General features: G+C 38.0%; 1 protein-coding gene across 2 annotated transcripts in view; it reads right to left on the minus strand.

The window, feature by feature from the left end:
- DGKB (diacylglycerol kinase beta) overlaps nucleotides 1-21,528 on the minus strand; it is a 206,011-nt gene extending 184,483 nt beyond the window's left edge. For both annotated transcript variants that reach the window (XM_057406184.1, XM_057406185.1), the window contains exon 1: nucleotides 21,325-21,528. The gene's annotated coding sequence lies outside the window, so the exon portion shown is untranslated. The remainder of the gene's footprint in view (nucleotides 1-21,324) is intronic.
- Between the last annotated feature and the right edge of the window lie 3,386 nt (nucleotides 21,529-24,914).

The following is a 24,914-nucleotide window of genomic DNA, read 5'->3' on the forward strand; positions in this document are numbered from 1 at the left end:
CCACTGATTAAACTGAGACAGACAACTGGCATTCTTTACTGGGAGAGTGGCGAGTCACTGGAACCCACGGAACCATGAAGGCTCCATCCCTGGCAGCGTCCAAGTCCAGGCTGGACAGGCCTTTGAGCAACCTGGTCTAAGTGGGAGCTGTTCCTGCCCATGGCAGGGGGTTGGAACTACATCTTTTCCAACCCAAACCATTCTATGATTCAATGATTTGTGAAACTATACACAAGGCATTCAGTCAGGGATGGAAGTGCATTTTCTGACTGAGGGTCCTTCATTTGTATGCATGTGGGTCCATCCCACCCAGACAGAACTACAGCTGTAAAGACACAACTTTAACATACTGAATCTTCTAGATAGGACAACACCACCTCTTCATGGATAGCTGCTGATTTTTTCAGCAGAACATGAGGGGATGACAATGAAATTTCTGTCCCCCACCTACTAATTTCAGGATATTAAGTTGTTATATTGTAAATATTTAGCCTTTCAACCGAAAACTCCATCCTAGCACTCACCATTTTAAACATGTTGCCTTCAGAATGCTTTGGAGCTAACAAATGCAAATATTCCACAGATTTCTTTACACAAACTAAAAATTGCTATTAATTGCTTTTTTTATTGACAAAGGTATTTAACTGCACTTTCATGCAACTTAAGTTTGTGTTCTTTTTTCATGGTGTTCAGTTTTCAATACAAAATCTTACTTTCACTTGTGTTTCCCTGTGTTTTTCCCATTAAAGGGAAGAAGAAGAAAAGGTTGATCCTGTCTCCTCTTTCCCTCGGGAATTCTTTGCCTGTGCTATCTTGTATTATGCTTGTATTTTAAATTTCTCTTCTTCTCTGGAGAAAGGCTCTGCAAATTTGTTATCTTTTTCTAGATTTTTTTTCTCTGGAGCTGTACCTAATTATTCCCTCTCTTTAAATGTTGTGATTAATTCTCCTCAGATTTAGCTTATGTTTCCACACAGTAGTCCTTGGCACTAACATAATTGCTATTATGAATGTGATTATCTAAAGATAGGAGAAATGAAGGACTGGCAGAAAGTAGCAAAATATTTTCTAACACATGAAGCTTTCAGACATACAAGCCTTTCCTCAGCTGTGAGGAGAGATGAAGGAAACTTCAAGCCAAGTACAGGTTAAGATCAACTTTGAGTTGACCGCATCACCTGTCCTCACAAGCCTGTGGAGACAAATACTTGATTTTGCCACCTTCCAATTCTTTGTGCCACCTTCCATTTCTCTGTGCCTACACCACTGAGAAGCCTGCTTAGAACACAATAATAAAACATGCTCAAAATTACCTGAAGAGACACAGGATAAATGCATGTGAAGTTCTTCTGACACGTCACTGAGTAATCTGCCTTAATTATAGTTGTTGAACCCATTTTCAAATTTCAAGCTACAGTCTTGTAAACAATTTCCCCTTACTTTGCTGTTACTTGTGTTTCCCCATACTCTGCAATTCCACTGGGAGCCTACAGGATTTTGCCCAAGGGAGTTTTAATGCTATCCACAAATTGTAGTTAAAAGCCAAACAAGCTTTAAATAATCTCTATCTCAGAGCACGACACCTTCTAGCGTAGGTTGCCCTTCTTTTGCTATTAGTATGCCTGTCATAAACTATTTGTATGTATACTTCTGAATCATAAACGTCGTCACTTAATTAATCATTTTCTTTGCAATTTTTTATCATAGCTTTAAAAAGCACAAGATACATAATGTTTTATACAATTCCTTTTGGTTCCCTTTAATAATAATAATAAATAATTAAATATATCTAGTGGGGAAAGAAATGACATTTTTAAGCCTTACATCAAAAAGACTTACATACTAGAATATGTTAACTAATGACACGCTAGAAATCAAACAGTCTGACAAAGTAAGGAAAGCAGAATAAATACAGAAACACAAAAAGAAACTAAACAATTCATTTTTGCTTCTGTGCTTAAATTGTTAAGGAATTTGTCTTCATTGACAAAAATTTAGAAAAAGATCAATAATAAAATGGATGGCAGCTTGCTAACACTGCTTTTGTTCTTCTATATATGTGGAAGAATTGTATAATTCAGTCTTCTGGACTCCACTCCCACACAGAACAGAGGTATCAGATAAGAACACTACCACTCCTGGTAATACTAATTACAGATGTACTGCTTCCATGAACACATAAATTCTTAGCTTTCATAGCAGCAGCATTAATTACAAACAACTGCAAACCCATATCTATGACATTATTTCATATCCAGAAAAGTTGCTCACATGAAGGACCGAGACGCAGACACCGCACCTGATGCACTGCAATTCAGGAGCTCAAATTGTTTTCTTTACTTCAGACTTGATAATCCCACAACTTCACATTTAGAACTCACATACATAATTATTTTAAGACAACTGAAGGCCTTCTCACTGAAACAAAGGTGTCTAAAAAATGTTTAAAATTTCACTTACACTGATAACCAAAAAAGTAAAAAATTAGACCTGCAGAACTTCCACATGTAATTGCAAAATTACCTAAAAGGTTTATTTGTGCTCTGCCTTCTACTACTAGAGAGAAACTGAAGAAAAAACTTGTTACTTATGAACAGGCACAAGCTTGTTAACCTCACATTTCACCTTTCATTGTGTTTCAACAATTTTATGTTATAATTGCTTTATATAGTTAAGTCTGTACTTAGGCAGTAACCACTGCAATAGTTCCTCTTCCATCTATCCATACAAAGTTGTCACTAAAGGTCTGGATGTTTTGGGTGTTTTCATATACAGATGACTGTATATGAAATGTGTATTACAGAGCCTGGATTCCATCAAAATCTTGAAAGAGAATATAAATGAAACATAAAATAAATAACTAAATAAACAGGTATTTTGCAGGGGTAATTATTCTCTATTGTTCCATTCTGAATTGATCCATGCAAATTTTCAAATGCAGAGATTTCCAAAGTGATCTACCCTTATCAACAGGTCCAGGAGTCTACATGTATAAAATACTTTTCCCAAGAACCACCTTCATCAATCAGAGAACATGTGAATTTTAAAAACAGTTCTGTTAATAGAATAATAGTGTTAACGTTACTAAATGATTTATTATTGATGAGTCATACCTTTCACCTGCTCTGCATTAAAACATGCACAACTGAATTCTTCTGCATATGAAATAAGCCTGAAAAAAAAAATTCTCCATTTGCATCCTCTTTATAACACAAGAATATTACAACTGTGACCAGTAATCACTACAGTCATCCTATTTAAGCATAGATCATGACCCAGAAAAAAAGAGAGAAATTATTCTATTTGCTATTTAAAACGATTCCATGAAGAGTTCTTTTCCTCAAAGATTATATTTTCATTTCTAAAGTTATGGTTACGAATGGAACAGAAGTTTGTCTTCTGAGAACATTCACCAAAGATCAGCGAAAGCATCATAAACCCTCCATCCTCAAAAACATGAAATGCCTTTACAGTTAACTTGTTTATAAGTTCTAATGGATATTCACAGAAGCGGCTTTGCTGTACCCCAGTAACTCTTACAAACAAGTGCTTATATTTGCACTAAATCAAAGGACAGGTGGACTCTCTGTTCTATTATTTCAGGCAGGCCAAGTAAACATGTGTTATTCTAGCCAGGAACAAAGGAGGACTGTTAATCACAAGAAGAAAAAGCAAACAAACCAAAAAAAAACACCAGAGAGAAAGGTCGTCAGTAGCAGGTCCTGCGCATCCATGCAAATCTGCCATTCAAAATCTGAGATACTATTGTTTAGGCTTAGCTGCTCAGAATGCATATGCAGAAACCCCAGAACTGAGCTGACCTGGGCAACTGAGACTACACAAGCTGGGCACTACTGTTGCTTTTCTGACCCAAACAGGAATGGCTGCAATCTGATGTCTAACAGTGCCTAAGCACATTTCATTTTTCTGCTCACTCTTTACAAGCTGGCTTGACCAACTAAAAAGATTAAAAGTGTCAAGTAACTACCAATTATGTTATTATTATGTGCTTATATTACAAAAGCAGAAACTAAGACTGACTCTGTGACTGACAGTACAACATACACAAGGGACAGACCTGCTTACTTTTAAGTACAAGGACTAGAAAATAAGAGAAAAACAAATATCACATTTTACAGAAAGTATGAAGAACTGAAATTTCTAAAAATTAATATTTTTATACTAATTTTGTAATATTTAAGAGCTAATGCTGAATTTTAAAAAGTGGCTAGATTTCAGCTGGCATTAGTTACTGCATTTGAAATTCACCAGGCACACTGAAACATTTGTCCTCAAATAATTCGCTTGCAATCGCACAGAAAAGCGTGTAAAAGCCAGGAACTGAACTGAGATCTGTAATTGAATACATTTAAACACATGAACAGTGCTAATTTATGTAAGTCAATAAAGTGGTCCTACTTCTTAACACATTTATTTTTGTCTATCCTATCAAGTTTGAATTGGTAAATTTAAGCCTAAATGCCAAAAAACTAGTAACTTGGAATAAAACTGCAGATTATAAAATTATCACTAATATCTAATTACGCAAACCACAAAATTTCAATTAAATTCACCACCTCACATGTACAGCTAGCTTTAGCTACTACACCATTAATTAAAATAAGAAGTATTTCAAAGGAAGTAGATACTGCTGAGGAAACACTAGCACTTGCAGATTTAACTACACATATCCAATAATGTCACAATTCCAGAAGTCTGTGTCTGTTTCTAAATAACTTGAGCATGTGTACTGTGGTTTGCCCTAGGACCCTGGTTTTCCAGTCACCCACACTGGGGAACTGGTTGGAAAACATCACGGCTCCCATCTGGTTCCCGCAGCTCCATTCCTTTTCCACTGAAGTGGGCCAGTATGCGCTCAAGCCTTATCCAAAATGGTGCTGCGAGGAGATGCCCAGGGCCTGAGCCTACACCCCAAAAGAAAGAAACACTCCTATGTATCCACTTCATTGTCCCAGTAAAAGCACCCTAAATAAAAGGAAGATGGAGATTCTGAGCAATGTACCATAGGGCAAATCCCAAATACATACTAACTAGTCTCAAATCTTGGCTGCTGCACTGTCTTTCCCCTTAGGGGAGGAACAGATACATACCTTAATCTGAGTGAAATTATGAAAAAGCTGGTGCTACTTTGAATACAAAACTGCAAAAAGCCAAATACTCTGTTTTCAGAGGCAAATGAGAATTCTGTGCATTTCGTCTTTTCCAGACTCTGGCCTTTTCAGATACACAAAAGATTATTCAAGAGATTATTACAGATCTCTTAACATTCACTAGGATTTTCCAGTCCTCAAGGCTCCCAGGCACCAACTGCATCACTAGATTTAGCTCACATTCCTTAAACTGGCACAACTAAAATAAGCAAGTTATTTCTTTTGGCATCTTAAAAAGAATTAAAAACATAGATTTAGTATGCCTACAAAATTCACTGTAAAAACATCCTGTTGTAAATATATGTACAACATAAAATTCTGTTTCCCATTTTCATTTTTCTTCAGGATAAGTATACTGAAGATTACTGCTATTTTGTTTGTTAGTATTTTAAAAACCTACCTGTGATAAAGGTGAAGTTATGTACATGTATGTTTCTGTATAGATTCATCAGAATATTCTGATGAAAATAAATAACCTTTCATAATATTGTGCATATTTCTTCCCTATTTTAATTACTCATTAAATTTGTCTAGCCTTTTTAATAACAGGTGTCACCAATAAGGGTAGCGGACCTCTTACAGTAGTGTTGCCTAATTAACTACTAAGTCCAAGTTGGCACAGATAATAGACAAGATATACTCACACTGATTAGTTGTGAACCAGAAAGATGAGCCTTAAGTATTTCTATTTTGATATCTATACAGTATTCCTTTACTTCAAGGCTTTAACATCTATATGTATTAACTAAAAAGTTCCTGTAAATAATATTAGCTAAAAATATGGATTTTTTTTTTTGCCAGAAAGATCAAGGCAAGAGAGATTAATATGTCTTCTTGCTAGTCATAATCCCAGATAATATTGTATTTATTAGTGCTTAAAATTTTGGATGTACAATGTTTCCTGACTAGTCAAAGCAGTTACTGCAGCAGTTTCAAAATACACCAAAACCCCAAAAATACTTTACTGAAAATAGCAAGCTTTGTTTGCTTGGCAGAGTTATGCATGTTTTTTTAGATATATCAAACGTTTCAAAAAAACACATGTCTTTCATGGGACATCACGATTACTCCATTTGTGGTAAATTTGCCCTAGGACACAGCATTTTACAAAGAAAATTGCATTACAATGGCCCACATTGTGCCATCTGTTTTAAGAACTCTCCAGGGATTTCTATAGAGAATAGTCTTAAAAATTAAGTGGAACAAGATGTCCCAAAGCATTCTTTTCTACCTAACTTAAATACTTCTGTTGAAAAAGTTTCTGAAAAATTCAGAATGTAGCACTAGCACTAAGTTATCCCCTTAATATTAATCTATTTCCAAACAGGTGAGAAGATACATGGACTCACAGCCTCACCATGACGGAGCTCCATGGCTGCAGAGGCAGATGATAATTCCCACAATGCAGGGGTTTCATGAGGAGGTCCAAGCTTTCCCAGGAGCCAAGTCCTGCTGCCTCCCTTCCCTTTCCACTCACACCCCCATCAGTAACACATGTGCCACAGGCACCCACAAACACTGTGGCAATTGCACAACAGCCAGCAGCATCATTCACACCAGCAAAAGTAAGCAGGCATGGTGCATGGACTCAGAGGGGCCAGATGGCCATGAGCAAGAAAGTTCAGGACGTGACAGTCTAACCTTTCCCTTATATTCCACCAGTGCCATTTCAGTCCTTCGACAGGATACACTGTAAACGGTGCAGATGACACAGACCATGGCAAGGGAAGGAGGAGGACCTTTCTTTTAGTCTGTGTCAACACTGTGAACAAATTTTAGCATGCTAAATACCTTAGATGCACTTCACCTGCTTTACACAGAATCAAGAGAATATTGTCATGTCTTGTTATCATCTACTCTCTTTTAAGTCTATTTCCCTGACACAAAATGCAACTATAAATTTTAATGTTGCAAAAACACCATGACTTTTCTTGTTTACTTCTGAGAATGAGATCTCTGTAAAATATCAAAGTCATCATAAAGTTCTAAGTCCAAAACAAATACTTAATATTAAGAGGCATACTCCCTTTATTTACAGTGCTATTTTACTATAGACGCAGAGGAACATTCACAGAAATCCTCATGTGAAGTCATCTGAAACCCCTTTCAAAAGAACAATAACCTTCTGCATCAGTACAGCTTCATATTATCTCATGTCTGACCTACAATTATGACAAAAGCTTCCAATAATTTTATTAAATGGCTATTTAAGAATTCCTATGTTTTCATAGCGCATTTAATGCTCTTAGATTTGTCATTTGTATTTTTTTTTGGTCAAATGGTCTAGTTCAAAGGCACTGTACCCTTTTATGCAATCATCCAGACAAACAGCAGTAACATCAACAGATGACAGTAAGAAAATTATCACAGGACTTCAATATTCATTTCACCAGTTACACAAATTGCTTCAATGTTAGAGATAATAATTCTAAAACATGTATGAGGCTTACTGAATCTAACCCACATCCTCCACACATCACACATGCATATCACTGGTTTTGCAATACACACTTCACATGGAGGTTCTGGGTTTAGGGTTGTTTGTTTGGATATGAATGAGGTCAGTAACTTGAGGGTTTTTATAATGCTTAGAACTGCTTTAGTCATGCAGATGATGCCCCTCTCAAAATAGGTCCAAACTGGGATACTAGTAATAGAAGAAGTGAGATGCAAAACATCATAAATAATTTCTGACAACTTGACATGAAATCACAGCAATTCCAACATCAACATGAAGACACACCTTTTCTTCCCCTTGCCGAAGAACCTTTCCCCCTTTGCACATCCTGGACATCACAGCCACCAACTTAACCTTGATTTCAGTGTGCTGCTTTCTTCTGAGCACCATTTGAAACCTCTCTAACTGGAAGTTGCTCAAACACTCACCACAACATTTTGTTTGTTCCTCTTGCGCTCTGGAATTCACCAAGGGCTTAGTTTATGCCCTCACACAAAAAAATTCCTTGCTCTACCCATTCCAAAGCCACAGCACATTGCCTTGCTCACAGACTCTCCTCTCACCCCTGAGAAGGAATGTGCTCATCTTGAATCCTTCACCTCCCATTCTCACGTTTTTGCTTCTGTCTTACAAGAGGGCCCAGCAGCAGCTGCAATTTTCCTGCTTTGCCTGTGCAAGACGCAGTCGCGAGGTTTCCACTCAAGTCAGCAGGTTTTCCAAAAAATCACAGTAGCATTTCCAGAGTGTTTCAAACCCACACAACCATTTCCCACTGTGCTTTTACCTACCAGGAAAATTATTCTAAGCATTTCTCAGGCACACACACATACACACACACAAAAAAAAATTAAAGAAGAAAAAGGGGGGGGGGAGGGGGTGGAACAAAAAGCCAGCAACAGATTTTATTTGTGTGTGGTTGTTCCTACCAACTTTTCCTGCCACTTTGTTCTGGCAGGAAATCTGCTGCCTGCTCTCACAAACCATCTTTAACAGTAGCACTTTGGCTCTCTGAAGAAGCAATCTTCACAGAGTGCAATTTCCACAAAATAATACAGTCCATGCTTTCATTTACAAAGCAAAGAGTCGCTCAACTCTGAGCATCTTTGTCTAGGACCTGCTCACTTTTACACAAGGCTAAATTTTAGCCCTAGCACTTCGTAAATAAAAGTGCAGATGTACTTTTCATGTATCCCTAACTGCTGTTATCATCCCAATTAAAAAAAGGAAATATTTTGAAATGGAAATACACCCAAACCACTCTGAAATACAATGCAAATCAAGCATGACTGTGCGTATGACAATTCTGTCAGCACCTGCCCACTGGTAATAAGATGATAGCAAACCATTTTCCCCTACATGCCAGGTTGGAACTAGATCTTTAAGGTCTTTTCCAGCCCAAACCATTTTCTGAATCTATACTGTACCTGTACAAACCAAACAGACATTTGCAGAAATTAAAGATGCACAGTTAGGTCAAACACACAAAGGCATCCTGTTTTTTTCATGGAATTCTATTTCATAAGGGGGATAGAATGCCCTCAGCATCTCTTCTGGGCAATAATTGTTTGAAAAGAAAAATACAGATATTAGAACAATTTTTTACCTTCATTTCCTATACATGCCAGTTCTCCCCAATCTTTCAAAGAGGGAACTCAAACAAATCAACACCTCCAAAACAACAGGCAACAAAAAATCCCCCAAAATAGCTAACTTGCTGACTAGAAGTCCAGTTTCCCTCTGCTGCAGTTGCTTCCACTGCAGTCACCACTGACAGTGCCCCATCAGCCCTTGAGGTTAGCTCAAACAGGTCCCATCTTCACAGTTCCTAATCCCTGGCATGTATTATCAACAACCAGAGAAGTGAAAGCAGGTACAGTTCAAGGACATGGAAAGTAAGGAGGCAGCAGCAGAGATTTAAAGAACATATCTCTAAGAGTCTTACCACCATGGCAGCCATGCAACAGAAAAAAGTACTGTATAATGTCTAGCTGATTAAAAATATACAGCAAAGTACAGGAACAAGAGCAATCTGGAACAAAAGGCCATATCTGGAGACTGACAACTGAAATATTAGTTCTCCAAGAATTAACGTGTATATTTTATGTGGTCCTAGAAAGCAGAGTTGCAAGCACTGCTCCGATACAGCAAGACCCAGACAACAGCAAAAAGGAAATTCAAGCATATTTTTCTTGTATTAAAAATAATTTATTATATTCATATCTGCACATGTATCTTCTCCTAGGTGCAAATCCATTATGAGGATAATCACCTAAAGATCTAAAGATTACAAAACTAATTAAGTATTAGATCCACTCATCTTCTGGTTTCAGTTCTCCAAAAGGAATGCAGCAGGCTATTTCAATTCCCATGTTATTGACTGCAAATTGCTATAAAAAATAAAAAAAAAAAAAAAGCAGCCTTTCTCAGGGACTATGTACCACAATCTGCATACAACTGAAATTCCCATGTATGTCAGCTCCACACACAGGAGGTCATTTACAGTTCCAGAAGCATGAAGTTCTCACAGTCTAAATCCTAATGTTAACTCCCTTGGAGTATTGGTAGTTTAAAAGCTGCATGTATATGTTTTCTATGCAACTGCTATAAGGGCCATAATACAAATACAGCTTAGGGAAAATACACAGAAAAGAAACTTGAAAACTTTTGCCAGGACACCCACAATACCAGAGGTCACATCTCAGCAGTTAGCATTATGATGTACAGATTTTATATTAAACTTCTTTTTTCCCCCAAGTATAGGAAACATTGCTCAATCTACCTCAATAATGTTAGAGTAAGTGAACTTTAAAAACAAGTAGTAACTGGAGTCCAACAGCATCAGCCTTCCTCATTTACTAATAACTTGCTTGATCACATTCACCTTTGAAAGTTCAAATCCACAGAATAACACACTGTCATTTGATGGCATTCAGCATTCATTAATTTTACAAGCCCAGTAGTTATTATTAAGTACGTATCTTACTGAGCTAAAATTGCTTGGATTTCTTTGCAATGTAAATTCTTTCACTGCACACCTAGGAAGGGTTGCATTAGTCTAGCTCATTAGTTAAGGCTACCTGTAAAATATCAGATACTATTTCTGTTAGATTCATGTAACATGTCACAGAACTGTAATTCATACTAGAAGGATTAAAGAAATGATGTAATGCAAGGCTACATACTTTATTATTTATAAGCACTATTATTTACAATCATTGTTTATAATGACAAGTAGTTCATACAGAATAATTTATGGGAAATGTACTTTTTTCAATTAGGCATGACCACCAGCTTCACAGAAGCTCTGTTCTTGGAAACAGACTCCCAGTGAGAACAGTCACATTTACAAATTAAGATGCAATATTGTCCCCAGCTTCTCCAATATTTAAAATAGCAGACCTTAAAAAATTGTGACAGTAACTGCTTTGCTTAAACATCTTCAAATATGTTTGTAATATACAGTCAATTATTTAGTAATAATGCATACGCGCACATAGCACCAAACAAACACATTACAAACAAAAGCACATTATAAACTCTGCTTCTGTTGGACGTATGAGCTAGATAAAAACATTTCTGTCAGGTTTTGCACTTCATCCAGAACTAATGTGATCCCAGGTACGGTTAGTCATTTGGTTGGGAACTGTTTTCTATAACTATCCCCTCAAAAATCTAATTCCTGTAAATAACTAAACTGTAATAGACATTTTCTGACAGCTATACATTTAATTATGTCCACAACATATAATGAATATGTTGGAATATTCAGCATGTAGTCAATATAAATTTACACAGAACGTATGCATAGTTATATGTTCACATCCACATTCTAAATTGAAAAAGTCAAAGTATTTATGTATTATGCAGCAGAACATTTTGTATTAAGTTATGGTTAGAAGAGTATCAACCAAAACCAAAGAAAAAAAAAACCAAACGAAACCACAAAAGCAACAAACTAAAAATTTCAAAAGAATTTTTAAAACTTACTTTTATTTCAAATAATCCTTTAAGTCACACAAGAGGTGTGATTCATTAAACTGTTAAAGTTCCTTTCAAATAGTTGTAAGTTCACTATGTATTTTACTCACAAAGAAAAGCAACCCATTACCAGCAGATGACCAAGTCATTCTACTTTTTATTACACCAATGAAACATTTAAGGCAGATACCATAATGCTTTTAAGGATACAGGAAAAAAACGTAAGAGAGTTGAAATTGAATTTAGATATAATACAGGTTCTAAATCCCCTAATAGCCTGACTCCTCCTCTCTCTTGCTTGCTAATGCGACCCTACACTTCCCACTGGAATAGTGTCATATGCCTCAGCACTGATGAATATAAAGTAATGTGCACAGAAAAAAAAAATACAATAATCCTAGCAGTACACTTAAAGTGATGAGCAGTGAGCTCATCAGTGATGACTTATCACTCAGAAATGGAATTTTGGAATTACAATCAGAAAACATGAGATCCGTGCTCAGCAGCATCCAAAAAAAAAAAAAAAGTATTCAGACAGAAAGGAATAAAGAATAAAGCAATTTACTCCATTGTACTGATCCCTGGTACACTTGCCTTTTGAATAACAGAGGTTTTGGATTTTCAAACTGATTAGAGTAGAACTGGAAAAAGAAAATGACAAAAAAAGATGTAGGAATCTGCTCATAAGGAACAAAAAAGTACACCAGAATTCTTCCAGCTTCAAAAAGAAGCAATGGGCTATGGCAGAGATCTATAGTAAGCAATAGAGTGTCAAAGCCTAGACGAATGCTCCAGGGATGCTCAGCCTATTCTTAAATTCTTCCCTTGATAATCACTGTTAGGAGACAGCATACTAGTCCAGACTTCTAGTCTGATCCAGTAAAGCCATCTTTATGCTTCTAAGAGGGACAAAGAACGATCCCATTCACCTGTCCCCATTCATAGTGCCTTGTCTTGGTACAGATACGAACAAGTCACAGTGAAGTTTAAGGACAACATGCAGAAAAAGGCTCCACAACAACAAGAAGTCCAGACGAAATGGTTAATAATTATTTTTCTCTGAAAAAAGTAAATGTTACAATGTTTACCAGACCCTGTAGCATGTGTATTCACTTGCCAAACATACAGCACATACTTACCATGAACATTGAGGCATACAAACAAAAGGTTTTATTGGCAATATGTATAGCATTCAAAAATAACTAGATAATAACTAATGGAAAGCACCCCTTTAAGTTCTAATTGTGCTCCTAGTCATCTATGGAACACTACTGCAAATATATTAAGGAATGTAATCTGCATTGTAGACTCTTCAGAATAATTAATCTACTATACATTCAGAATAATTAATCTACTATACATATGATTTTTCCCCGTGAAAAACTGAACATCAATATTTAAGGTCTTCACGTCATGCTGCTTACATCCATTTTAAGGTATTTAAGGGTACTATGGTGCATTTAAAGTATTAAGACAGAAAGCATATGCTGTCACGAACTGTTTTTCTTTCCCTTCCTTCTTAAATTCCATCAGGTTTTCCAAAAAAAGAAATACTCAGTGAAATTTATGTTAAATCTGCAGAAACAATGACAACATTGTTGAAGATGAGGTAAGACTAACTATTATCTTCCCTTCTATAACACCCACAAGTTGAAAATCATCAGCACAGCTGTTCTGCCTTCAGGTGCTTGATTTCTGAACAGTTCAAAACCTCTCTGAACTTCTTGCTTTGCGAAAAGGTTTTCTCTTTAAACAGCCTTACAATTTCCTGTCTATCCTTAAAACATTTAAATGGATGCAGTAGATACTGGCTTGAAATGTTTGAGACATTTAGGTTCTAAAAGTGGACACACAGGTTCTATTTATAGAGGTTCTACACACCTCTGACTGTCAATGCATCCCTGGATACACTCCTGATCGACTCCGGCCACAAAATTGGGACTCACACAGCCTAACCACAATGAAAATCAATCAACATGCAATAATGAGCGATACATGTAATTTATATGAACATGCTAGTAACAAGCACTGTTATCAACATACATGCTGATATGAAAACACAAGGTTCAGCAATTACATAAGATCTCCATACTAGGATACACAGCACCAACTTCCCTGACAGGACCAACATTTTACTTGTTCATGGGTTAATAATTTGCTCATAGCTCAAAAGAGATGGCACCTGCTCTGCCAAATACAGATTTGCATTTCCAAAGAATGAGAGCAGTAAACAAGACAAGGGGAGGAGTGCTGAAACTTTTCCTGAATAAATTAAAGATCTCTAAGGGGAAGGGATGAAGCATTTGAATCTGAATGAAAACTGCAGAACATGCCAAGAAATACGTACAAGAATTGGCAGACTTTTCCTGCTTATGATGCTCTCCAGTGAAAGCTGTCCAGGAGCATAAATAATGCAAAACGAACCAGACCTTGACCTCACAGCAAATCAAAAGAGTTGCACATTGTCAGAATACACAGAAGATCATGGTCTGATTTTAGTACAAGTAAACAAAAGCGAGAATGTCTTTCAGTTCTGTAATTGCCGTCATCATAAATCCATGCATCACAGTAGTTTACCTGGGATTTTACAAATAATGCTTTTATTTAACTTTATCTTAAAACAGTAGATGAATTAAGGATGAATTATAGTGGGTGTCAAGGTCTCTAGATGACGAAAGCATTACTCTGCTCCCACAGCAGTGATTATCTTTTTAGTTAGGGTCCTGGACTTCTCATGTAGAATTCACTTTATTAGTACATCCTCATGTTAGGATACTGAAAAGGGTAATTGGTCATCTCTTACTTTAGCTAAAGGAAGCAAGTATTTTGAGAGTCACTGATGTAAGATCTGAACTGAAAAAGCTTCACAGAGTGACCAGAGTTGATCAGGAATGTGACCTGAACTGAAATAAGGTCAGAGGGAGTATGGCCCAAACCCTGAAGGAGTGCTCTTCAAAAGCCTAAGATCTTTTATATGACTCATATGTTCTTATTAGCTTCCTCAACACCTATCTGCTCATTAAACTACACTGAAATATGACTATCTCACTCTTATTTGTAAAAGTGTATTGGTGTGATTCCGCAATCTGTTCTGGCACTGACAGATTATCTGCCCTGACCTCTGGCTCATCAGATCTGAATAAGAACACATAGAAATCCTGATTGGAGACCTGCATTTCCTCTTGTTCATTAGAGACGCAACTAAAGATAAGTCCTGGAGCACCGATCAAGATTATTTTTCTCAACACCAAAAGGCATGTAAAAATCACCATACTCCTAACACTGTCTAATACAGCGTAGAAATATATCTGGATCATTTACACAAATAACATCCCAAGACGGTTTTATAGTTTCTGGATGCCTAAATTATTTATAAGCAAGAGTCTTTGACAGAATATAAAGCTTTTCTATGAGTCATTATCTTGAAATCACAAAGGGAAAAAAAAAATCATAACTGAATATAGTATTTTACTATGCACGGAACCCAAAGCAACCGCTTGGCATTTTCACATTTGAGACAAAGTAAATGAATATTTTTGCCAGAGTAATCTACTGTGATTAACAAAACCTTATCTTCAAAGCTGGGAGGTTTCTCCAGGATTTGTCCAGCCATTCTATGTTTATGAAGAAAACAGTTGTGTCAACAGCACTAAGCCCAACACAGGGCAGGATGAAGTTCTATCTCTCCGCTGTATAGAGGATTACGTTGCTTAAAAGGTTTGAATTCTTTGACACAGAAGTCTTCTGTTCAAACACAACCTTTTCATGAGTATTTTTAAAGTGGAAAAAAAAAGGCAAAATGACCCAGTCCCCCTACTCAGCAGAAGTGATTGTAGCACTGTACATTTCAAATTTACAACACAGAAGATAAACCTGGCCACAGATGTAGCAGTTTTTCTCTGTGTGTGACATGTAGAACAAAATTAAATGACTGAGCAAGGCTTCACAGTTTCAAAGTAAATCCAGAATTTTTATAAAAACCATGTATTGTCCATTAAAAATTATTACTGGAATTAAGACAGAGGCTTTTTGATAAAATCATAGCCATTTTTTTAGGACATGAAAATGGAAATGCTCCAAAGCACTTGTTTATTTAGATATATTTAAAAATAGGTCCTTTGATATTTAACTGCTGCTATGTGGCTCATTCTAAGAAACTACTTTGTTAAGGCTATTTTGTGTATATTTTCAGTAATGCATGGAGAGGTTTTGATACATTCTTAGGAATTCAATTCTCCTTACACTTTTACTTCTAGTTGACAAATACCCAAGGGTACAGTTTATCTTGCTCAAAGCCAGATGGCTTAAAAATAGACCCTAAACTGTGATAGAATCATTGCAGCCAGTCACCCTTCATAATGAACTGAGAGACCTGGATACATCCAGAATGTACTTCAACTGACCTATATATGCTCATTTTAAAATTAAAATTTCCCTCAGCAGGTGCTTTTGTCTTTCCATTAGCAATAATAGAGAGACAGAAGGTAATCAAATGGCATTCAGATGTTGAATATTAAGACAGATTCATCCAATTTATGTAATTTTTAACATTATAAAAATTTTTAATTCCAAATGATGACTAAATTATCAAAATATGAAGAAATAGCCAAAGTAAAAAATCTTCAGTTAAAAACTCTGGAGTACAAGTAAGCAGTGTCTTGTCTATATGCAACAGATAAATCCAAGTTTTACATTTCTAATCCCCAAAACTTCCTATGGAATTCACTAGCTTAGGTTATTTTACTTTTATTTGAGGATTAAACTTGGAGAAGAAAAAGATTTAAAAAAAAAAGTAATAGTAACCATTGCATTTACTTTTGCGTGCTTCATTTATTTGTCTGTAATCATATATGTCTCAGTTTTCATCTACTTCAACATCATTTTTTTTTGCTATTAATTCTGCCTTTCTTTTTTTTCCTTTGTCTCTCTTTTTTACTTTCCTCCCTTCTGAAAAACATCTTTCTGGCCTAATATTATTCCACATTTAGACGATGAATGCAACAATTCTGCAGGAAACATGAGAAAATCCACAGCTAAAGATGCAAAAGAGGCCAGAGTTCAAAAGCAACAAACTCTCCAGTCCTGGGGATGCAGTGGTTCATAATGCTTACACCTAAGCCATAGTCTCTACAGACTGGATTTACCACTTCTTTTCATTTCAGAAAACAAGACAGGAAAGCCTGCTGATTTCGCATCATATGCAATTCTTTCCCAGGCTGATACAGCTGCCTTAGTATTTGCCATTTCTCTCTTTTGCTTAAATTTAGCTTGTCAACATTCTAGGAGCACAAGCATACAAATATGGAACTGCAAAAAAAAAAGCCGCATATACTTCAACAGTGTTCAGGATTGACTTCAGATAATAGCTAAACTTGAAACACTGTAAATTTCAGAATTGTGCACCTAGAGACAACTTTAGGTCAAACACAATAAATTTGACTAGTTGCCCTTCCTTTGCACAGTATGCTTTAGGAGACAAAGGAAAAGAGGATTAAGCTTCCATTATCCGTGTGCGTTCTCTATGTTTCCTGACTAAACAACTGCTACATTGGAATACTCCACACTGTCCCACAAGGCAACCTTAGAGGGGAGCAAAGCACCATTTCACAGCAGAAGGCTCGCAGAGCTTGACACATGAAGAGCAACATAAAATTTTGTTAAAACTGCCCTATATATCTGTTGGGGTTGTTCCTACTGCAAGGACTAGAGAGTGTGCTACTCATTACTACAGAGCACTACACAACCCATTGAACATTGGATGAAAAAAATCAGAACCATTTTAAATGAAGTAATCATTTCATTCCATGGCTGAAAATCAAACTTGAAAACAAAAAAATAATTAATTCACAGCATTTGCATTAACTAAAGATTTCTGACAGCATATATAAAAGGTCCATTCCTGAAAATTAAAATCCTTAACAGACAAGAAAGAATTATCTAGAGGTCACTTAAATCATGGTTTGTCATAGTAAATAACAAACATCATCTAAAATTAAAAAGTTAATCTGTCCTCACAATTGGAAATCCAATTAGTAACACTGAACTGACAAATGTGTTTGCAAGCTTGCCTTTTTTTTTTAATAGTTAAGGGCAGCACAATAGTGTCAGAGTTGTGCATTTACATTCCAAACTGGTATTAAGGGGCTGGACAAGAAATAATTAAACAGCCTTCAAACACATTTTTTAAGCTCTTAACTTGCAGCAAGCTAACTAAAGAAGACCATATCCCCTCAGGACAAAACTGCTGCAAACATTATTCAGAGAAATTTTTTATTTTCTTCAGAAACAATTAAAAAAGGAAAATGTGTTTTACATTGCATTTTACTGGGTGTTTAGGGACAGTTACTCATCTTGATTCCAAATAAATAAATATTTACTTCTTGACTTCCTAAATTGGCCTAAATAACTTACTTGCATCAGAACATTTCTATCCATAGTAAGAGCATCATTAGTGTAATGAAAATTAGGTCAGGCTGATAAAACGATATCAGTTTCAATGCCCAAATTTATAACTTTTTCCATTTCTGCACACAAAGTATTAAAAATAACAACAAACATCTAATTTTTTCAGTGAGACCCACCATGTCACTTCTTGAGTTTTTCTCCAGTACTGTAAATTTACTGGTTCAGTTATAAAGCTAGTCCCCAAAGAGAAAATTATTAATAAAATACTGTTCTGAAAAACTACAATTACAGAAAAGTAATTGTCCCAAGTCTACTAGTACTGCTGCTAATTATTTTGTAAGTGGCACAGGAAACAATGGACAAGAGCTGTCTGACTGAAGTAACTCACAACTGAAGGTTAACAAATCTTTAATAAGGAATTCTTGTCATAGGAAGAAATATTTTTAACCTTTTATATCATCTTCAGTTGATTAAACTGTCTGTGAAACTATTCCTACAGAATAAGACTTATCAGAATTCATTCTCTGCAGTTATTAAAAAAAAGGGGAATAATACCCAGGAGCAAGCATTTTATTACTTTATTTTTCTGCTTGAGACAGTAGCGCAAAGTTCAAATGCCAACTCCTGAAGCAAGCTGCAAACTTTACCTGATAGCAACAAGAAGTAGAGAGCTGGAATCCAAAACTAATGCTTTCAGGAGGCCAGCATCCTGTTCTTTAACAGCATTGCCCTCCATTGATGTCTCCAATATTTCACATCATGACTTTACAATAAACATGTCTTTCCCAAGTACCTTCTCATTTACGTATGTAAAAGTCTGGCTGAAATTCTTCTGCTCCAGCTCACCAAGCCACAAAACAAGACCTTTCTGTTTCACTCTCTCTTCTGACTTACTCTTCCATAATTCTAGATACAGATGGGAACATTCATCACGTGCTTTTCACAATGGTCCACAACTCTCACCATGCCAAAAAATGAGAAGATACACTGTGAAGACTGACATCATCATGTAAAGCGCTCTTTTTTGCAAAGTTAACTTTAACCAAGGAAACATTAGAAATAACCAAGGCTTTAAAAACTTGTTAAAATTGTGTGCAGCAGGCTTAACTTAGCAATGACCTGATAAAGGTCATAACCATTCAGAGAGAATGAAACGTCATACATCATCTATATTCAAGGAGCATTCAAAGAGGGTCTGGATGACGCTCTTAGTCATAGGGTCTAGTTTTAGGTGGTACTGCAAGGAGCAGGAAGCTGGACTTGATCCTTATGGGTCCCTTCCAACTTGAGATATTCTATGACTCCACCATATATGCTGTCAATATTTATTGCATTAATTATAAAACATAACTTCAACCCATTATCCTTTATTCTACAGGTGCCATTCACAAGAACTCAGTGTTATTGTCATGCAAACACAAAGCAAAAACATTCCAGTCCAGCTGACTGGTTTTCCAATGTCAATCTGTCACTACGTTTACTCGCAAATGGTTTTTTTTACATTGCTTTCTCAAAATGCTGCTCTAGCAGGTTTCCTACAACCCTCTTCTCATTCTCTTCGTTCCTGTTCCAGTGATCTCATTCCACTGGCAAAAGGTACCCCGACTTGTCCCATAAGATGTCACCTGAATGACACTTGCTTCCAGACCAGAAATGGTGCAGAATCTCCTTACAAATAAAAAACTGATGTTTAATGCTCTTCAAAATAGATATTCTTTTCAAACTCAAACTACATAAACTCTTAAAAAATAGATTCTCTCTTCATTTATGCATTGCTACTGAATGCTGTACTTCGAATGTTTGAGACACCTATAGGTGTTCACAAAAGCTGATTTCAGTTTGTAAGTAAGCTCATACACTTCTCTTCTTCCTAAACACACATAAGAAAGTATATTTTTTTTTTCCTAAACCTGCTAAGAGCAGCAGCTTCAGTTGTTTGCAGGCACCTAAGTTAGATTAACAGAATTGGACGCCTAATATTGCAAATCCATAGCATAAAATATTTCCAAAGTGTTTTCTGGACTGCTGAATGATTGTTTCAGGCCTTCCCTGCCTTGATAACCACCAAAGTCCTCCCACCTCCATAGATGGATGAAGGACTACACATGCCCCAGGAGGATCACACTGTGTTGTTGATACCCCACGTTTCCTGATGCTTGTTTTCATTCTGCACCAGACAGGCATTTCAGGCTTGGCACAATACTGGATTGTCATTTTGGGAAGAAACAACAAACTTATTTCTTGTCATTTCACCCATAAGGCACAACACAAGTCCAGTCATTCGGGAATGTATACTGGGTTCCTGGCATAGGTTGTTTGGTTTTTTGGTTTTTGTTTTGTTTTTTTTTTTTTACATATAATGACATTTTCGTACCTGTGGACACATTATACCATTTAAGTGCAAAGAACAAAAACCTATTACCTTGCTACATGAGGTCATTTGACCTAAATGGGAGTAGAAGAAATGGTTAGTTTCTTTAAAAAAAAAAAAGAAACTTGAAAGACTATTTCTCCTGCAAGAATTAATGGTATTCCCCAAACTGTTGCATTTCCTTTTTATTTTCCAATATGGATTTTGTAAGCTTATTACATTTACTTTCTAAACTGACATCAACCAGAAAAAACTGCTTTTGAAAATTAATAAAGCTCTCAGTAAATTTGTAATAAAGCAGCCAAACAGCAAGAAGAATTAACTGAAGACCCTATAATCTGCTTGTTTAGCTAGGGAAAAGAATGCTTACGATACAGGAATCTTCTGGGAAATCCTTTCATCCATTTCAAAACCAGGCTACTCACAATGAAAAATTTAATTACATGCACTCCAGACAAATAAAATTCTTTTCAACAAAATGAATGAGAACGACACTGGACCACACAAAACAAGAATAATCTGTATCTAAATTGACTTCAGACATCCAAAAGCTTTGTCAATTAGTACAGGATTTTTAATTCTTCCTTGGAAAGACCCCAAGACAGTCTGTCACATCAACCCTCAAAGTTTCAGCACACTAGCTTTTAAAGCACAAGTTTGTAGCTATCTCTTGCTGCCCGAACCCACACTACCTGCTCCAGCGAGACGCGGGGCAGCACCAGGTCACTGCCTAGGGTCGAGCAAAGCGAGGTACCTCAGCAAGGCAGCCTGTCATTCACCAGAAACCAAAGCTGCGACTCCTGACAAATTCGATACAGCCCGCTCAACAACAACTTTCCGCTTAGCCCCTCCGCCACGTCCGTACGCACACCCGTAAACACACAGCCCCCACCAGATCCTCGCTGCAACCAGTTCAGCCGCCCAGCGACTCGCGGACTTACTGCAGTGCGATGCAGGAGGAGCAGCCGCGCGGCCCTGGGATGCGATGGAGCCCGGCGCCCTGGGCAGCCACAGGGACCGGCCATCCAGCCGGGCCACCGCCAGCGACGGCGCCACCGCCGCCAAACCCCCTGCTCCGCCGCCGGCAGCCGCAGGCCCAGCGCGCCCGGCCCCACGGAGCTCCGGCCGACCTGCTCCCCGCCGCCCTCCCCGGCTCAACCCGGATCCCGGCAGCCGCCCTCTGCCCGCCAAGCAGGCGGCCGCCGGCGGGCAGCGCGGTTTTAAGCGGCTGTGCGCCAGCACATCTCCCACCCCCTTTCTGGCCGGGCGGCAGGGGGGAGGGGACAACCGAAACACACACACACTCAAGGCACACACATCACACACGCTCCGCACCCCGGGCAGCTGCGGAACCTGTTGTCCGGCACCACGTTCCCCGGGTGTCGCCCACCGACTCAGCCGCCCCCTGCCCGCTCCACGCTAGGGTGGCAGTGCGGCAAGACCCGCGCACCGCTCCGCGCGGTTTCCCCTTCTCCACCCGCCCACGGCGCCGAGAGACGCTGCCCCCGCACCCGTGCAACACTTACCCAAAGTTTACCCGGTCTCCCCGCCGGCGGTGACTGCGCCGGGCTCTCGGTCACCCTCCCGACAGCTACGAGGCGCCGGGGCTGGGGCTGTGACAGTACCCGCGCCCGCGCAGCCGCCGGGGCAGGGAAGGGCCGTGCGCGGCCCGCTCTGCGCACCTGCGCGGCGCCCGCCCTTGCCTACCTGGCGCCCTGGCTGAGCGCGCTGCCGCGGCGCAGCGAGGGCATGCGGTGGCCGCGGCTCCCACGCAGGTGCGCGGGTACTGCGCCGCCAGGATCCGCGGCTCGAGAGAGGCTGCCTCCCGGCCGCTGTGCCCCGGCAGGGCCGTCCCCGCGGACAGAGGCTGCTCCAGCAGCAGCCCGCCGTGCCCGGCTCGGCAGCCTCCGCTTGGCAGCCCCTGCTGAGGGACCTTCGCGAGCACTCAGTGCTGGAAACGCTGCCCTGTCTGCTCCCCCGGTCTCCTCCAGCACGTGTTGGGGAACGTCTTTATAGGCAGCAACAACAGAGCTAGGGCCCGTAAGAATTTGCAGATTTGCTTGGAAAAGAAAAAAGAGGGCACAGAGGAGCAATGGCATGAAAATTAATGTCTTTACACCAGTACCTCTCGCTTTAGCAATAGGCCAGTACCTCCCGCTTTAGCAATAGAACAAGGAAGCTGATCAAACTTTCGCTGACAGGCTCGCAATGTGTTTAAGGGCAGTTTGGGTTGACCAAAAGAAATTCCTCTCCACTGGCAGATTTCTAAGCAGTGCAAACACTGCCGAACTTCCGTCTTCACCAAAGTTTGGGTGCCGTTCCCAGATGAGCCTCAGCGCATCAGCTGGGAACCTGGTGGTCTGGTTAATTACAATGACCATCAATCCCTATCTAAATTCACTTTGACTGGTATATGACACTAAAAAGACTTCAGGTTTGAATGGTGTTTCAGGCAATACAGATGAAATTTAGCATACTGGTAATAGTTTTATATAATAATATAACCACCGGAGTATGAAAATAAAAAAAAAACATACCAAGACTTTTTTGTTTATTTTGGAACTGCATCCATTCTTCCTTTTCTGAAACCTTCATTTAAAGGGTTTAATTTTTACATAACACACAAGTGCTAGAAATTTTTGGAATCCTCTTTAGTAACCATGTAAAACTTCACCAAATTTTGTTTAAAAATATTTTTGGTTTCTTAAGGGAGAATTCCTTAATTCACTTAGTGTACTATAAGTGATTTCCTCAAACTATACGGTACATGGTGTCTGTAAATTAGCTTTTACACAACACGTTAAAATACATGTAACTGTTTTGAATTAGCACATTTCCAAAACTCATTAACATGCCAGCTTTTTGTTTAACAACAGAGCTTGACTATTTAGATGAGTTTCAAGCGTACAAGTAAAATGTTACAACATGTATATAATGCAATAAGTATGTATTTATACCGTACACTAACTGATACAAAGGCATTCACAAGTAAATTTTCATTGTGATATAGTTTTGATGATCTTTAATAAGTTCACAGTCTTTTAAAAAATCCATTCATTTCTCTTGGCATGCACATAAAACTGAAATAAATATATTTTCTGTAACTTTGGAACAATGTGTTCTAGGAGGTGTAGTAGCCTTTAAATTCAGATCCACTAGTCAACTTTATAAATATCTTTCCAAACAGCAGCTTCATAGTAGCATGTGATGAGATTTGGCTTTAGCCTCCCATGTTTAATATATTGCTTTCCCTTTAAAACCTTCCTTTAAAGAGATTCTTTTTCTCCCAGGGAAGGAATTCAGTCAGAGTATATTTGAGCCTCAAGTTACTAAATATGGATCAAAACTGAAGTAGTGTGTAGTTACTTAATTGTGATAAATCATTCTAGTACAAAACAAAAATTTTATAGGCCTAGCAATAAAATGTTTGATATAGTGGTTTGGGGAGAGAGGCCTGGTTTTGAATTATCATGCTGCTTTTAAAATTGGTTTCAAGCACTCTCAATTACATAAAGTCATATTAAAGTGAAAATTGCTAGGTAAAATAATGTTCAGAATTACAATTACTTTTTAATGTTGCATATAACTTCTATATACTCACTTAAGTTGGGCCCTTAATGTTCTGCTGCATGTTGGAACAGTGTCCAACTTCAGATCCTATTGAAATAGAAAAGGTCCAGCAAGCTCAGGTGGACAGTGGAACAACAATTCCATTGACATTTGTAGCTTTAAAACTTCAAAGGTAAATTTAGAGGTCTTGTGACACAAGTGTGGAAAATTAATCCCTTCATTAAACATTTAATTTGCCTTAGAGAAGCAGCAACACTTAAACAAGCCAAAGCTAACTCAGTACAGCTGAGCTGTAGAAGATCAACGTAAAAGACATCAAACTAAAGGGATACTAAGATGTTTTCTTTACACTGGAAAATACTTAGTGTGATTGCTGTCCCCATGTCTAGTTTTAGAAACATGGTTGTAGCATGTGTAAGTTTTGAAAAGAGGTCAAGGATAAGGCATAGATGAATTATGGCTGATGGCTGAGAATTTTCTCAGTGTAGAGCTCCGAGGCAGTGTTTGGGAGTAGAGCATTCATGTAAGCAGCTTTGTTCTGGTTTCAGTGCAAAGCTGCGTCCTGTTCCAGAAGCAGGATACTGCTCAAACTATATACACTCCTGTCCTCTCCTCCTTTAATCAAGCTCCTACCATAAGCAGACTAAAATATTCAGAAAGTTTTTCTCTTAACAGCTCACTCCCTCACAGCAAAGAAAATAACAGATGTCTAGAATCCACAGCCAGAATTTTAAATATTAAATTTATTATACTGTATCCTTAGATCTGTGTTTGGATATTTAAATAAACTGTTGCTAAGCACTGCTCATTTAATAAGCCTTTATTATGAACTTGGGGCCCTAAGTTTTGATATAATTCATGAAAGAAAAAGCACCAAATTCAAGAACCTTAGCAGCAGAAACAATTATCAATCTCCAGTATTTTTTATATGCTACTGAGAAGCTGTGAGCGTATCAGTCAT

This window comes from Pezoporus wallicus, unplaced genomic scaffold (genome assembly GCF_028554395.1).
Source record: "Pezoporus wallicus isolate ANWC-B61680 ecotype Strahan unplaced genomic scaffold, APGP_CSIRO_Pwel_v1 contig_5879, whole genome shotgun sequence".
Taxonomy (NCBI): Eukaryota; Metazoa; Chordata; class Aves; order Psittaciformes; family Psittacidae; genus Pezoporus; species Pezoporus wallicus.